This window comes from Rhinopithecus roxellana, chromosome 18 (genome assembly GCF_007565055.1).
Source record: "Rhinopithecus roxellana isolate Shanxi Qingling chromosome 18, ASM756505v1, whole genome shotgun sequence".
NCBI lineage: Eukaryota > Metazoa > Chordata > Mammalia > Primates > Cercopithecidae > Rhinopithecus > Rhinopithecus roxellana.
In genome coordinates this window covers 84,444,176-84,458,048 of record NC_044566.1, presented here as the reverse complement: position 1 = coordinate 84,458,048, position 13,873 = coordinate 84,444,176, and the positions used below count along the sequence as shown (strand labels likewise).

Genomic DNA, 13,873 nt, shown 5'->3' with positions numbered 1-13,873 from the left:
TAAAATGCAGTAGTATGTCTTTCTTTACAATTAATTACTTCACATGTAAATGCAACAAATTCCCCAATCAGAAAACATAAGGTGGCTTAATGAATAAAAATTAAACAAGATCCAACTATATGCTGTCTACAAAATACTCACTTTAGATTTAAAGACACAAATAGGCTGAAAGTAAAAGGATTTTTAAAACATTTTTTAAAAGGACATTTCATGTGAATTGTAACCAAAAGAGCACAGCTGGCCATATTTATCTAGGCAAAATATACTGTAAGTTGAAAACTGTCACAAGAGACAAAGACATTATATAATGCCAAATTGTCAATTCACCAGGAAAATAAAAAAAAATATAAATATATAATGCAGCCAACATTACAGCACCTAAAATATGAAGCAAACATTGACATAATTGAAGGGAGAAATACACAACAAGACAATAATAGGCGATGTCAGTACCCCAATTTAGGTAACAAATAGAACATCAAAACAGAAAAATCAATAAAGAAACACAAGACTTGAATAACACTAAGGAACAAATTGACCAAACATACATATACAGAACATTTCGCCCAACAGCAGCAGAATACACATCCTTCTCAAGCACACACAGAACATTCTCCAAGACAGAATCACACATTAGGTCAAGAAAGAAGTCTTAACAAATGTAAGAACACTGAAATCATACCAAGTTTATTTTCCAGCCACAATGTAATGAAACTAGAAATCAAAAGCAGAAGTAAAACTGGAAAATTCACAAATATGTGGAATTTAAACAACGCACTGTTGAACAACCCACAGGTCGAAGAACAAAGTCAAAGGGGAAATGAGAAAATATCATTAAACAAACGAAAATGGAAACATAGCATTCCCAACACTTATGAGATGCAGCAAAAGCAAGACTAAGAGGGAAGTTTATAGTAAATGCCTACACTAGAAATGAAGAAATAATTCAAATGGACAACATAATTCTAGATCTCAAAGAAATAAAAAAAGAAAAACAAGCTAAGCACAAAGTTACCAGATGGAAGGAAACAATAAAGATCAGTGCAGAAATAAATAAAATAATAGAAACATAATAGAAAAAAAATCAATGACACTGAGTTGTTTTTTGAAAAGACCAACAAAAGCAAGACAAACTTAAAAAAAAGAGATAACTCAAATAAAATCAGAAGCAAAAAAAGGACATAACAACTGATACCACAGACATCCTTACAGACTATTACAAACAACTATAGTCTAACAAATGGATAAATTCCTGGACACATACAACTTACCAAGATTGAATCATGAAGAAACAGAAAGCCTCAATAAACCAATAATGAATAATGAGATTAAAGCCTTAATAAAAAGTTGCTCGTCAAAGAAAAGCCCCGGTGGCTTTACTGTTGAATTCTCCCAAACACGTAAAGAACTAATACCGATTCTACTCACAGCCTTCAAAAACATTAAAGAGAAGGAACACTCTCAAACTCAATTTATGAGGCCAGCATTACTGAGATAAAGACATTACAAGAAAATAAAACTACAGGCCAATACTCTGATAAATGTATATGCAAAAATCCTCCACAAAACACCAGCAAACAGAATTCAACAGCACATTAAAGGCATCATATGCCATGACCAACTGGGATTTATTCCAAGGATGCGAGGATGATTCAACTTACACAGATCAATAAATGTGATACATCATAGCAACAGAATGAAGGACAAAAACCATATAATCATCTCAATAGACTCAGAAAAAGCACTGATAAAATTCCATATTCCTTCATGATAAAAGCTCTCAACAAATTAGCCATAGAAGGAATATATTTCAACATAATGAAGACCGTATATGACAAACCGTCAGTTAGCATCATACTCAATGGTGAAAAACTGAAACTTTTCCCTCTACAATTAAGAACACAGCCAGGATAAGAACACCACAGCCAGGATTCCTACTCTTGCCACTTCTTTTTAACAGAATAATTTGGCTAGTACTGGAAGTCCTGGCCAGAGCAATTAGGTAAAAGAGAGAAAAGGCAACCAAATCCAAAAGGAAGAAGTAAAATCATCTCTGTTTACAGATGACATGATCTTATACATAGAAAACACTAAGGATCCCACAAAATCTATTAAATAAATTAATTCATTAAGATTGCGGCTGGGCACGGTGGCTCATGCCTGTAATCTCAGCACTTCGGGAGGCCGAGACAGGCGGATCACGAAGTTAGGAGATCGAGACCATCCTGTCTAACACACGGTGAAACCCCGTCTCTCCTAAAAATACAAAAAAATTAGCTGGGCGTAGTGGCAAGTGCCTGTAGTCCCAGCTACTCGGGAAGCTGGGACAGGAGAATGGCATGAACTCGGGAGGCGGAGCTAGGAGTGAGCCGAGATCCCGCTACTGCACTCCAGCCTCGGTGAGAGAGACTCTGTCTCAAAAAATAAAACAAAAACAAAAAAAATGCAAGACTCAAAATCAACAGCTATGTTACTATATACTAACAATGTCCAACTCAAAAAGGAAATTAAGAAAATACTGTTTATAAAAGCATCAGAGAATAAAATAATTAGAAACAAGCTTAACGAAAGAGATAAAAAAAACTATATACTGAAAACTACAAAACATTGCTGAAAGAACTTAAGAAGATACAAATAAATTCGAAGACATTCCGTGTTTATGGGTTAAAAGACAATATTGTTAAAATGTCCATACTACCCAAAGCTATCTGCATATTCAGTGCACTGTGTATCAAAATCCCACTGGTATTTTTTACAGAAATAGAAATAATATTCCTAAAATTTATATGAAACCGCAAACAATCCTGAAGAGCCAAAACAATCTTAAGGAAAAAGAAAATAGCTAAAGGTCCCACACTTCCTTGATTTCAAAGCATTTTGCAAGTTACAGAAATTTAAATGGTATCGTACTAGCACAAAGACAGACATACAGACCAATGGAACAGAACAGAGCACAGAAATAAACCCACACTCACATGGTCAACTGATCTTCAATAACAACACAAAGAATTTACAATGGGGAAACGATTATTTCCTCCGCAAATGATGTCGGGGAAAACTGGATTCCACATGCAAAAATAAATTGTACCTGTATCTTACACCATACACAAAACCAACTCAAAATGGTTTAAAGACTTAATGTAAGACCTGCAACTATAAACTCCTAAAAGAAAACACAGAGGAAGATTTGTGACATTAGTCTTGGCAATGGTGTCTTGCATGTGACACCAATAACACAGGCAATGAAAGCAAAAATTGACAAGTGAGACCACATCAAATTTACAAAGCTTCTGTAAACTACAAAACAAACAAAACAATCAATAGAGTGAAATGGAAGCTTATGGAATAGGACAAAATACTTGCAAACCACATATCTAACAAAGGGTTAGTATCCAAAATATATAAGGAATGCCAACAACTCAATAGCAAAAACCAGTCCTATTGTGTCCTTAATTGGTGGGTTTTTGGTCTCACTGACTTTAAGAATGAAGCAGCAGACCCTCGTGGTGAGTGTTACAGTTCTTAAAGACAGTGTGTCCGGAGTTCGTTCCTTCAGACGTTCAGATGTGTCTGGAGCTTCTGCCTTCTGGTGGGTTTGTGATCTCACTGTCAGGAGCGAGGCCGCAGACCTTCGCGGTGAGCATTACAAATCTTAAAAGCAGCAGGTCTGGAGTTGTTTGTTTTTCCCAGTGGGTTGGTGGTCTCAGTTGCTTCAGGAGTGAAACTGCAAACTTTCATGGTGAGAGTTACAGCTCATAAAGGCAGCGTGGCCCCAAAGAGTGTACAGCAGCAAAACTTACTGCCAAGAGCCAAAGAACAAACCTACCACACTGTGAAAGGTGACCTGAGGCAGTTGCCACTGCTTGCTGGGCAGCCAGCTTTTATTCCCTTATCTGGCCCCACCCACATCCTGCTGATTGGTCCACTTTACAGAGAGTTGATTGGTCCGTTTTGACAGAGTGCTGATTGGTGCATTTACAATCCTTGAGCTAGACACAGAGTCACAGAGTGCTAGTTAGCTAAATACAGAGTACCAACTGGTGTATTCACAAACCTTGAGCTAGACACAGGGTTCTGATTGGTGTATTTACAAACCCTGAGCTAGACACAGAGTGCTGATTGGTGCATTTACAATCCTTGAGCCAGACACAGAGTGCTAGACAGAAAAGTTCTCCAAGTGGCCACTAGGTCAGCTAGATACAGAGTGCTGATTGGTGCACATAGGATCCTCTAGCTAGATATAAAAGTTCTCCAAGTCACCATCCAGTTCAGGAGCCCATCTGGCTTCTCCCAGTGGATGCTGCACTAGGCTTGCAGGCGGAGCTGCCTGCCAGTCCCCAGCCCCGCCTGCACTCCTCAGCCCTTGGGCTGTCCACAGGACCAGGCACCACAGTGCAGGGGGCGGTGCCCCTCGGGGAAGCTCAGGCCTGCACTGGAGCCCACCGCAAGGGGAGGAGCTCAGACATGGCAGGCTGCAGGTCCCTAGCCCTGCCCTGCAGGGAGGCAGCTAAGGCCCCGGCAGAATTTGAGTGCAGCTCCGGCGGGTGGTACTGCTGGGGGACCTGGCGCAACCTCCACAGCTGCTAGCCCGGGTGCTAAGCCCCTTACTGCTCTGGGCTGGTGGGCGCCGGCCAGCCGCTCTGCTGTGCGGGGCCCGTGGAGCCCGCACCCATGGGAACTCACACCAGCCCGTGAGCGCAGCCCCAGTTCCCGCCTGCGCTTCTCCCTCCACACCTCCTGGCAAGCAGAGGGAGGAGGCTCCGGTCTCAGCCACCCCAGAGAGGGGCTCCCACTATGCCATGGCAGGCTGAGGGGCTCCTCAAGTGCCGCCAGAGTGGACTGTCGAGGAGGTGCTGAGAGTGAGGGCTACTAGCACATTGTCACCTCTCACTATTACAAAATAAACAAAATAGTTGAATAGACGTTTCTCCAAAGACGACATACAAATAGCCAACAGGAATATGAAAAGGTGCTCAGCATCACCAGTCTTCAAAGAAATGCAAAACTACAATGATATATCATCTCGCACCTATAAAAAAATAAATTTTAAAAAAGAATATAGGCCGAGGCAGGCAGATCACCTGAGGTGAGGAGTTGGATACCAGCCTAGCCAATGTGGTAAAACCCCATCTCTACCAAAAACACAAAAATTATCTGGGCGTGGCAGTGGGTGCCTGTAATCTCAGCTATGCAGGAGGCTGAGGCAGGAGAATCACTTGAACTCAGGAAGTGGGGGTTGCAGTGAGCCAAGATTGTGCCACTGCACTCCAGCCTGGGTGACAGAGCAAGATTCTGTCTAAAAAAAAAAAATATATATATATATATATATATATATATATATATAATTGTGTGTATATATACATATATATACATGTGTATATATGTGTGTGTATATATGGGTAAACAAGGATGTGGAAAAATTAATTGGAACCCTTATGCACTGTGACAAATGTAAAATGGTGGAAGCCACTATGATGAAAATCTAAAAATAGAATTACTATATGATCCAGCTTTCTGAGTTTTAATCCAAAAGAACTGAAATCAGGATCTCAAAGAGATACTTGCAGTCCCATATTCCTTGCAACGTTGTTCACAATAGCCAAGACGTACAAACAACCTAAATGTTCATCAGTGAATAAATGGACAAAAAAGTGACATATACATATAACTGAATTTTATTTGGCCTTAAGGAAGGAAATCTTGTCATATACCAACATGGATGAACCTTCAGGACATTATGCTAAGCAAAATAAGCCAGTCACAAAAGGACAAATACTGTATCATTCCACTTATATGAGGAGTCTAATTCATCAAAGCAGAAAATAGAATGGTGGCTGTCAGGAGCTGGGGTGACAAGAAATGGGGAGCTGCTTTTCAATGGGCATAAAATTTCAATCATGCAAGATGAAAAAAGTTCTAGAGGTCTGCTGAACAACATTGTGCTTATAATTAACAATATTGTCATGTATGCTTAAATATTTGCCAAGACAGATCTCGTGTTATGTATTTCGTATCAAAATTAAGAGAAAGTACATATGTTAAAATTGAAAGTAAAAACCAAATAAGTGGAAAGAATTACAGTAGTATAAATTTTGCTTCTAGACCTATGGCCAGCCACAGTTCAAAACTGCTTTTGGTTTTGTTTTTCAAAGTATATTCCATAATTTTCCATGGCAACTTCCTCCATTACCCTTAGGAAGTTTTTCTTTAAATGTGTCCTAACTCTGTCATTAAATACGGCATTTGTTTAAGTTTAATTTTTGTTTGTTTGTTTGTTTTTTGAGACAGTCTGGCTCTGTTGCCCAGGCTGGAGTGCAGTGGCTCGATCTGGGCTCACTGCAAGCTCCGCCTCCCAGGTTCACGCCATTCTCCTGTCTCAGTCTCCCGAGTAGCTGGGACTACAGGCACCCACCACCACCCCCGGCTACTTTTTTGTATTTTTAGTAGAGACAGAGTTTCACTGTGTTGACCAGGATGGTCTCAATCTCCTGACCTCGCGATCTGCCCACCTCAGCCTCCCAAAGTGCTGGGATTACAGGCGTGAGCCACCCCACCGGGCCAAGTTTAAGTATTTTATTTGGTACTTGTCTATATCCCTGGGATTTGTTTGTGTGTGCTTTTCCTTCCTTATACCATAAATATTTTTTTAAAATGACTCTGAGACTTTCCTTGGTATTGTCCAGCAGATTGATAATCTTTAAACTTCATTATGCACTTGAGGCCAGGAGTTCAAGACCAGCCTGGGCAACATGGCAAAATCCCATCTCTACTAAAAATACAAAAGTTAGCCCAGCATGGTGGTTTATGCCTATAATCCCAGGTACTCAGGAGGCTGAGGCAGAAGGATCACTTGAACCCAGGAGGGGAAGGTCAGTGAGCCAAGATCATACCACTGCTCTCCAATCTGGACAACAGAGTGAGACCCTGTCTAAAACAAACAAACAAACAAACTTCATTTTAAAATAACCAATGCAGCCAGCAAGGTAGTTATCTCGTCTGATTTTATTTTCTTGGTTATACTTTTCACTTTGTTACATAGGCCTTGCCTTTCAAATGCCAGGAATTACATTCAGTTTACCTCTTCTCTCCACATGTAACTATATATATTTAAATTTAAATTATTTAGAATTACATAAAATCTAAATTTTAGTATCCTAGTCACATTAGCCACATTTGAAGCACTCAACAGCCACATGTGACTAGATTACTGTATTGGACAGCACAGATACAGAATATTTTTATCATTGCAGAAAGTTCTATTGGATGGCTCTGTTCTAGATCCTATCCTTACCCTCCAAAATCCCTACTCATAATTAGAATATTAGCAGAACACAGCCTCTAAAGAAATCTCACTTGTCTCATCTGAAAAGTGAGGATAACACTTTTTTGACTCGGGAAAGAGGACTGACCCACATTTCCCTTGAGGTTCCTTACCAGAATGATAGCCTCATTTCTGTGAACCCACTAAAACTTGACCCTTGGTCAGGAAGATAACTCCATTATAATAATGTTTCTCTGGAAACAATCAAATTTGAATGACATCATTTTAATTCACAGCTTCTTTGCCAAGAATATAACCTACTTAAGTGTAGGAACTGCATTCCAGCTCCACAAATTCCTTATTAGGTCCAAAATGGCAGGTGGTACTTAAACCATATCAGTTTTTTCACACCCCAGCAGGCCTTGAAATCACTGTGATAAGAGAATCGGCCTCTCAAAGAAGGGTCACAGCATGCCTATAAGAAGACATCTGGGAAGCAGAACATTTATTTTAAAATGCAAACTATGTAGTCCTGCAAGTAATTAATTGGGAACATAAGTTGTATTTGAACTAAAACGGAACCTTTGATTACACTTAATGTCAGCTGGATGATTAATGTATGAAGTGTTTGCTGTTTACTAAACAAAGGATTTGTCTTTTTTTACCATCTGAAAAATTTTGTCTAAAACACTTATTTTCAGAGATGTGATCATTTCTTTGGCACTTACTGGACTGTTAAATTGAATTCATGCTGTCCTTCCATGTTTCCCAGCCTACTCGGGAAGTATGAAAATGGGAACTGATGAGCAAGGCCTGGACATGTTTCCACATCTACTGTGTCCATGTTTGTTAATGCAAGTCAGTCCTGCACAGAGATCTACCACCTGGACCAAGAAAAATGGTGAGCAGTATACTTCGCTGCTGGGGCAGCTTTCACTCCATGTCTAAAACAGTTTCCTAAATTGGGATATTACTCATTTTTATGATAACCCTTTTGGAGATTAATGTATTATATCAGAAACCATCTAAAATACACAGATATACTTAAATGACCATAATTCCTAGTGCAAAATATAACAGGAAAGATTATCAAACCACTCTCCCCCTACCCTTCAAGTCTTAATCTCGGCTCTAGGTTTACCTGAGCAGGAAAAATGAATTGGGGGAGATGTGAGTGATTCTCTCCATCCTTGCACTAACTTTCCTAATCTTTAATTGTGCCAAATCAACTTCGTTGTGTTATTCTTGGCTTCTTGCCTCATGAGGAACCAGAAGTTTGTAAGCCCATAGAGGAAGCAGTGTTTTTTATCCTGGGGCTCATCAACCTCCAGAAAATAAAAGCAAAATTATATAAAAACATGCATTTTATTTTTCTTGGGAGAAGGCTAATAGTTTTCATTAGATTTTGAAAGAAGTCCATGATCCAGAAAAGACTAAAAAGTCTCAATTTTGATGGATTTGGAATAGAATCAAGTCACTGATGAAGTTACTGCCTCTGCCACTAGTCGGGGCAGTGAGTGGGTACAACACAGCAGCCAGAGTTCTGTTAAAAAAACAGAACCTGTGTGCTGAAGTCAAGAGCCCTTCTCTCATTCCAGCTTTTAATAGTTGAGATGCGATCAATAAACACTGGTGATAGACTTTAAGTCCCGTGATATTGTGATTTATAATGAGAAATACATATTTGGTCTGTAATCTCATTTCTGACACACTGCCCCTAAAATCCTAGTAATTTCCTAAGTGATAAGAGCTTTGGAAGTATCTTTGGTTATAATATTTGGTCTTTTGTTCCGGATTCCTAAACTAGCTCCAGAGTATCTCTTGTTATTCATACCAAGCCCGTTTCAACCACATCCAAGTTATCTCTTGTTATTCATACCAAGCCCGTTTCAACCACACCCAAGTTTATATTAATGAGGTGATTTTTCAAAAGCCCCTAGAAAATCACTGGATGGGGCTAGATGCTGGAGGAATTAATCATGTGATTAGAAGTTGGAACTTTACCCCCAACCTGCAAGGGGCAAGGAGCTGAAGCCTGAATTGATCATCCTTGGTCAGTGATTTAATCAGTCATGCCTACAGAATGAAATGTCCATGAAAACTCAACAGGACAGGGTTTAGAGAGCTTCTGGGTTGGTGATTAAGGAGGATGACATGCCCAGAGCGGGCATGGAAGCTCTGTGTCCCTTCCGCCATGCCTTGTCCTTTGCATCGTTTCCATTTAGCTATTCTTGAGATAACTGGTTAATGTAAATAAATGTTTTCCTGAGTTTTGTGAGCCATCCTAGCAAATTGTCAAACCCAAGGAGGACGTCACAGGAACCTCTGATTTATAGCCAGCCAGTCAGAAACACAGGTGAAAGGTGGCAACCTGGACCTGTCAGTGACCTAAAGTAGAAGCTGTTTTTTTTTTTTTTTTTTTTTTTTTGAGACAGAGTCTCACTGTGTTGCCCAGGCTGGAGTGCAGTGGGATGATCTTCACTCACTGCAAGCTCCGCCTCCCAGGTTCACGCCATTCTCCTGCCTCAGCCTCCCGAGTAGCTGGGACTACAGGCGCACACCGCTGTGTGCAGCTAATATTTGTATTTTTAGTAGAGATGGGGTTTCACCATGTTAGTCAGGATGGTCTCAATCACCTGACCTCATGATCTGCCCACCGTGGCCTCCCAAAGTGCTGGGATTACAGGTGTGAGCTACCACGCCCAGCCAGTCTTACGGGACTGATCCCTTAACCTGTGGGATTTGATGCTATATCCAAGTAGATCATGTCAGAATTGATTTAAATTGTAGGATACACAGTTGGTGTCCACAGAGAATTGGAGAATTGCCTGGTGTGGAAAACCCACACATCTGGTGTCAGAAGTAAATTATTGAGGGTAGTAGAGAGTAGAGGAAAAAAACATTTTTCCTTTAGTTGGTGGAGAGAAGGAAATAGTTTTCCCTTACAGCCCTGAAAGATTGGCTGGTGACATGCCAGAGCTCTGATTGCAATAACATTCACCATTATTTGTTGATACACATTCTTCCATTTAATCTTAATAATCCTTCAAAGTGGTATGATTACCCCATTAAAAGATAAGAAAACCAAGGATCAAACTGGCTAACTAATTTGTTCAAGATGACAAAGTTACCACATTGCAGAACGAAAATTAGAGCCCAGGTCACTCTGATTCAAAAAGCTTATTCATTAATGATGCCCAGCTCTATAGGAATATCTGTCCAGATTCCCAGAATGCACCTTCAATTCTATCATCCCACCTAAATCTGAAAAGGTAGCACATCTCGTGATTCTTCCAGCCAGGCAAAGCAAGGCTAATTTTAGAAGTCTAATGAGAAAGGATTAAGGTACTTCCTGTTAGACAGTCAACACGAGTGGCTCTCATTAGCAACAATAAAAACCCAGCTTGTACGGTCGGCAAAAGTAGCAGCCTCCTCTTTCTTTTGTGATTCTCAGCTGGGTTGCCCCTTTAAGAAGCTTAGCCCACATAGTCACATTCATAGATCGTCTAAGTCAAAATCTTTTTTAAAAACACCCAGGAGCGATCCCTAACTACCAAGGAGTAAGACATCCTTTCAAGAAAGAACATTGAAGAGGTTTATCTGAATGTCAGCAAGTTTCACCTAGTCAAAAGAAATCCATCTAGAAAAGAGATTTTATACAATTTGTGAATTTTATTCAATTCAACTTTTATTTACAGTTGCTCTACGTAGGAATTGTGCAGAACACAGCAGAAGAGGGTAAGATGTACAGAATGAGATGTTCTCCACCAGAGGTTCACAGTTCATTGGTAGAGACAGATACACACCCAATATGTATAGTCCGGCAGACAATACTAAGTTGGAAAATTGATTTCCAACAAAGTGCAAGAGGAAAACAAGAGAGGGAGACAGTGATTCTAATTGTTGGTCAGGGTAGAGACAAATGTGAGAAGAGCTTGTGGAGAGTGTGGGCTCTGTGGATAAAGGCAAGTAAGATGTGAATGAATACTAGCATCCCAAAAGCATAGAAGCAGAGGTTGTGCAGGTCTCTGGAAAAACGAGAATGTCCTGGGAAGGCCAGAGAGTAGAGTGACAGGCCCATCCTGTAGACCCATGCCACTCAAAGTGAGGTCAAAGCCAGAGCATCCTTGGAAACACTTAAGAAACTTCAACATACAAAAAGCCCAGGTGCCACCCTGGACCAAATGCATCAGAATCTGCATTTTTACAAGATCCTCAGGTGACTCATATGCACATGAAGGTTGGAGAAACATTCCTGCAGACAGTGGGGAGCCATTGGAGGTCCCTGGGAGACAGGAGTTATCTGTTCTTAGATGTGCTTGGGAAATGCAACTTTAGGAAGCAGAGTAGAGGGCACACAGAATTACCAAATGAATGAGCAGTTATTCAACCAACAAAATCTTTTGAAAATATGAATGTTAAGTGTTTCAGCTCTTTTAGAATTGGTCTAGCAGGTTTTCTGGTTTGTACTAGAAAAACCATAGAAAATGAAAATAGAAAATAATATGAACAGTCATCTATTGGAATGATGATTAATAAATGATACTCCTGTACTCATAGCTCCATCATATTTGACTGTAAGGTAATTAGGGTATTAATTTTTAAGTGCAATTTATTCATCAGATGGGAGGATAAGGCAGTAAAATCAGATTGTGGCCAAAAATAACATATTTTTCACTTTAGTTCACTATCTGGAATCTATGTAACCATACTATTTTAGATTATTCAGATTTTTTAATACTCTCTGAAATCTGATGGCCAAGGACCCTGTAATCCCAGATAAGATTGATCAGGCAGGCCCACCACCCCAATTCCAGAATACTCTCTAGCAACTCATACACCCTCCCCCATTCCCCAAACACCCATTTTGAGATAGCCAGGATAATTTTCTTCATTTCCTGCCTAGACAGCTGTGGAATGTTGTAATTCATTGTTAGGCAGCTGCAGCAATCCTCCGTAGAAAAGAATACATCTTGTCAAGGATATGGTTATTCTCAAATTCTGAGTGTATTTTTTAAACAGTGATGTACCCACCAGATGTAGAAATAGTCAAGCCTGAGAAACCTCAAAGGGAGGCTGGATCTAACACACGCATTCCTGCTTAGAGGTCAGTGCTACAAATACCCTCACCAGGTTGCCTGTAATCTCACTGCTTCAGCAAACAGTCCAACCCACTCCTGTTGGAAAATCCTCTGGACTCCTGAAAATAACTCCTTCCTAACTGAGTAAACCTTAACCCTCTCCTACAAGCTAATAAGAAAATGCAGCACATCTAGAAGGTGAAGAGTGGCAGATTTTCATCCTCAATTATCTCCTCCCTCCACATCCATAAAAACAGCCCTGCTATTTTCTGATCTTTACTACAAAACTAGGGAGAAGAGAGCAAAACGAGATTAAAATCTCTCCACACTGTGTGAGTGCGTGTGCATGTGTGTGTGTGTGTGTGTGTGAGAGAGAGAGAGAGAGAGAGAGCGTGTGTGTGTGTGTGTAGCTATGTGGGAGGGAGTCAGAGACAATCACATAAAAATTGAAAATTACCCCAGATGACAATAAAATAGACAAGACAGAAAACTCCAGGGAACAGTGATGATTAGAGTGAGTAGGAGTGTCATGTGAAGGCTAAGAGGTTAGACTATTTAGATTACTTGGGAAATGTGGGATATTAGATCAAGGAAGATCCGTTACTATACCACGTCCTATAATTTAGATACTGCAAATCACAAACAGGACAAATATGAAGGAAGCTTTCCTACTCTTAACATGGCTGCTTCTGCTTTCATAATAACCTCTCATTAGGTACAATTTTAATTTTTTAAGGCACCTTAGAGTTGGCAAAATGGATCCAGAGGCAATTAAAGTCCCTCTAGTTTCTTTTGTGAAATTGGTGTTTAACAGCTATTTGGGGAGTTTCTCCCAATAAAAATCCCATTTTTTTTCCCCATTTCTATTTCAGAATTTCCAATAATCATTAAATTTTGTTTGACAAGTTCAAGTAAAGCTATTTTATCACTTCATAAAATCAGTCACAAAACTCTCTTCCAAGGTAGAGAGGAGACAGAGTCTTTGTCCATCAGCACAGCCTGGAGATCTACAGAAAGTAGGCAGCAAAGGTCAACTGGCCTCACTCAATCAACAAACCTCTCTGAGCACCTTTGCATAGCTACTACCTATTATGCACTTTGCTAGGCAGAGGCTACAAGAGGACAAATAAGGCATAAACTCTATCTCACAGAGCTGATGTATTTACGAGGGAGACAATTAAAGAAAGAATAATCATAATACTGATTTATTAATATAACAGGGGCAGCTGCCTACTGAGGGTCAGGAATGGATTCCTGACCAATTAGGGGAAAATGTCACTCCAAGAGTTCATTCTTGGAAGTTAATTCTGATGGAGGTTTTGGCAGACCTGGATATGCTTAGTCAGGGTTAACCAGCTCTAAGAGTTTATAGTTTGACTAAGGAATTTAAGTAGAACAATGATGGACACACACAAAACAAGTTATTATGGAACCACATTACTAAATTCAAAGGAGTTTGAAATCTGACATGAAGATGAACTCGTTGGCCCCCTTAGAAAATCCTCACGTACTAAGTACGTTGTAGGCAATC

General features: G+C 40.0%; 1 non-coding gene across 1 annotated transcript; it reads left to right on the top strand.

The window, feature by feature from the left end:
- The first annotated feature begins 11,681 nt into the window (after positions 1-11,681).
- Positions 11,682-11,744, top strand: LOC115894632. Its single transcript, XR_004054777.1, has one exon. It is a non-coding gene; the product is annotated as a U7 small nuclear RNA (small nuclear RNA).
- Positions 11,745-13,873: the final 2,129 nt, after the last annotated feature.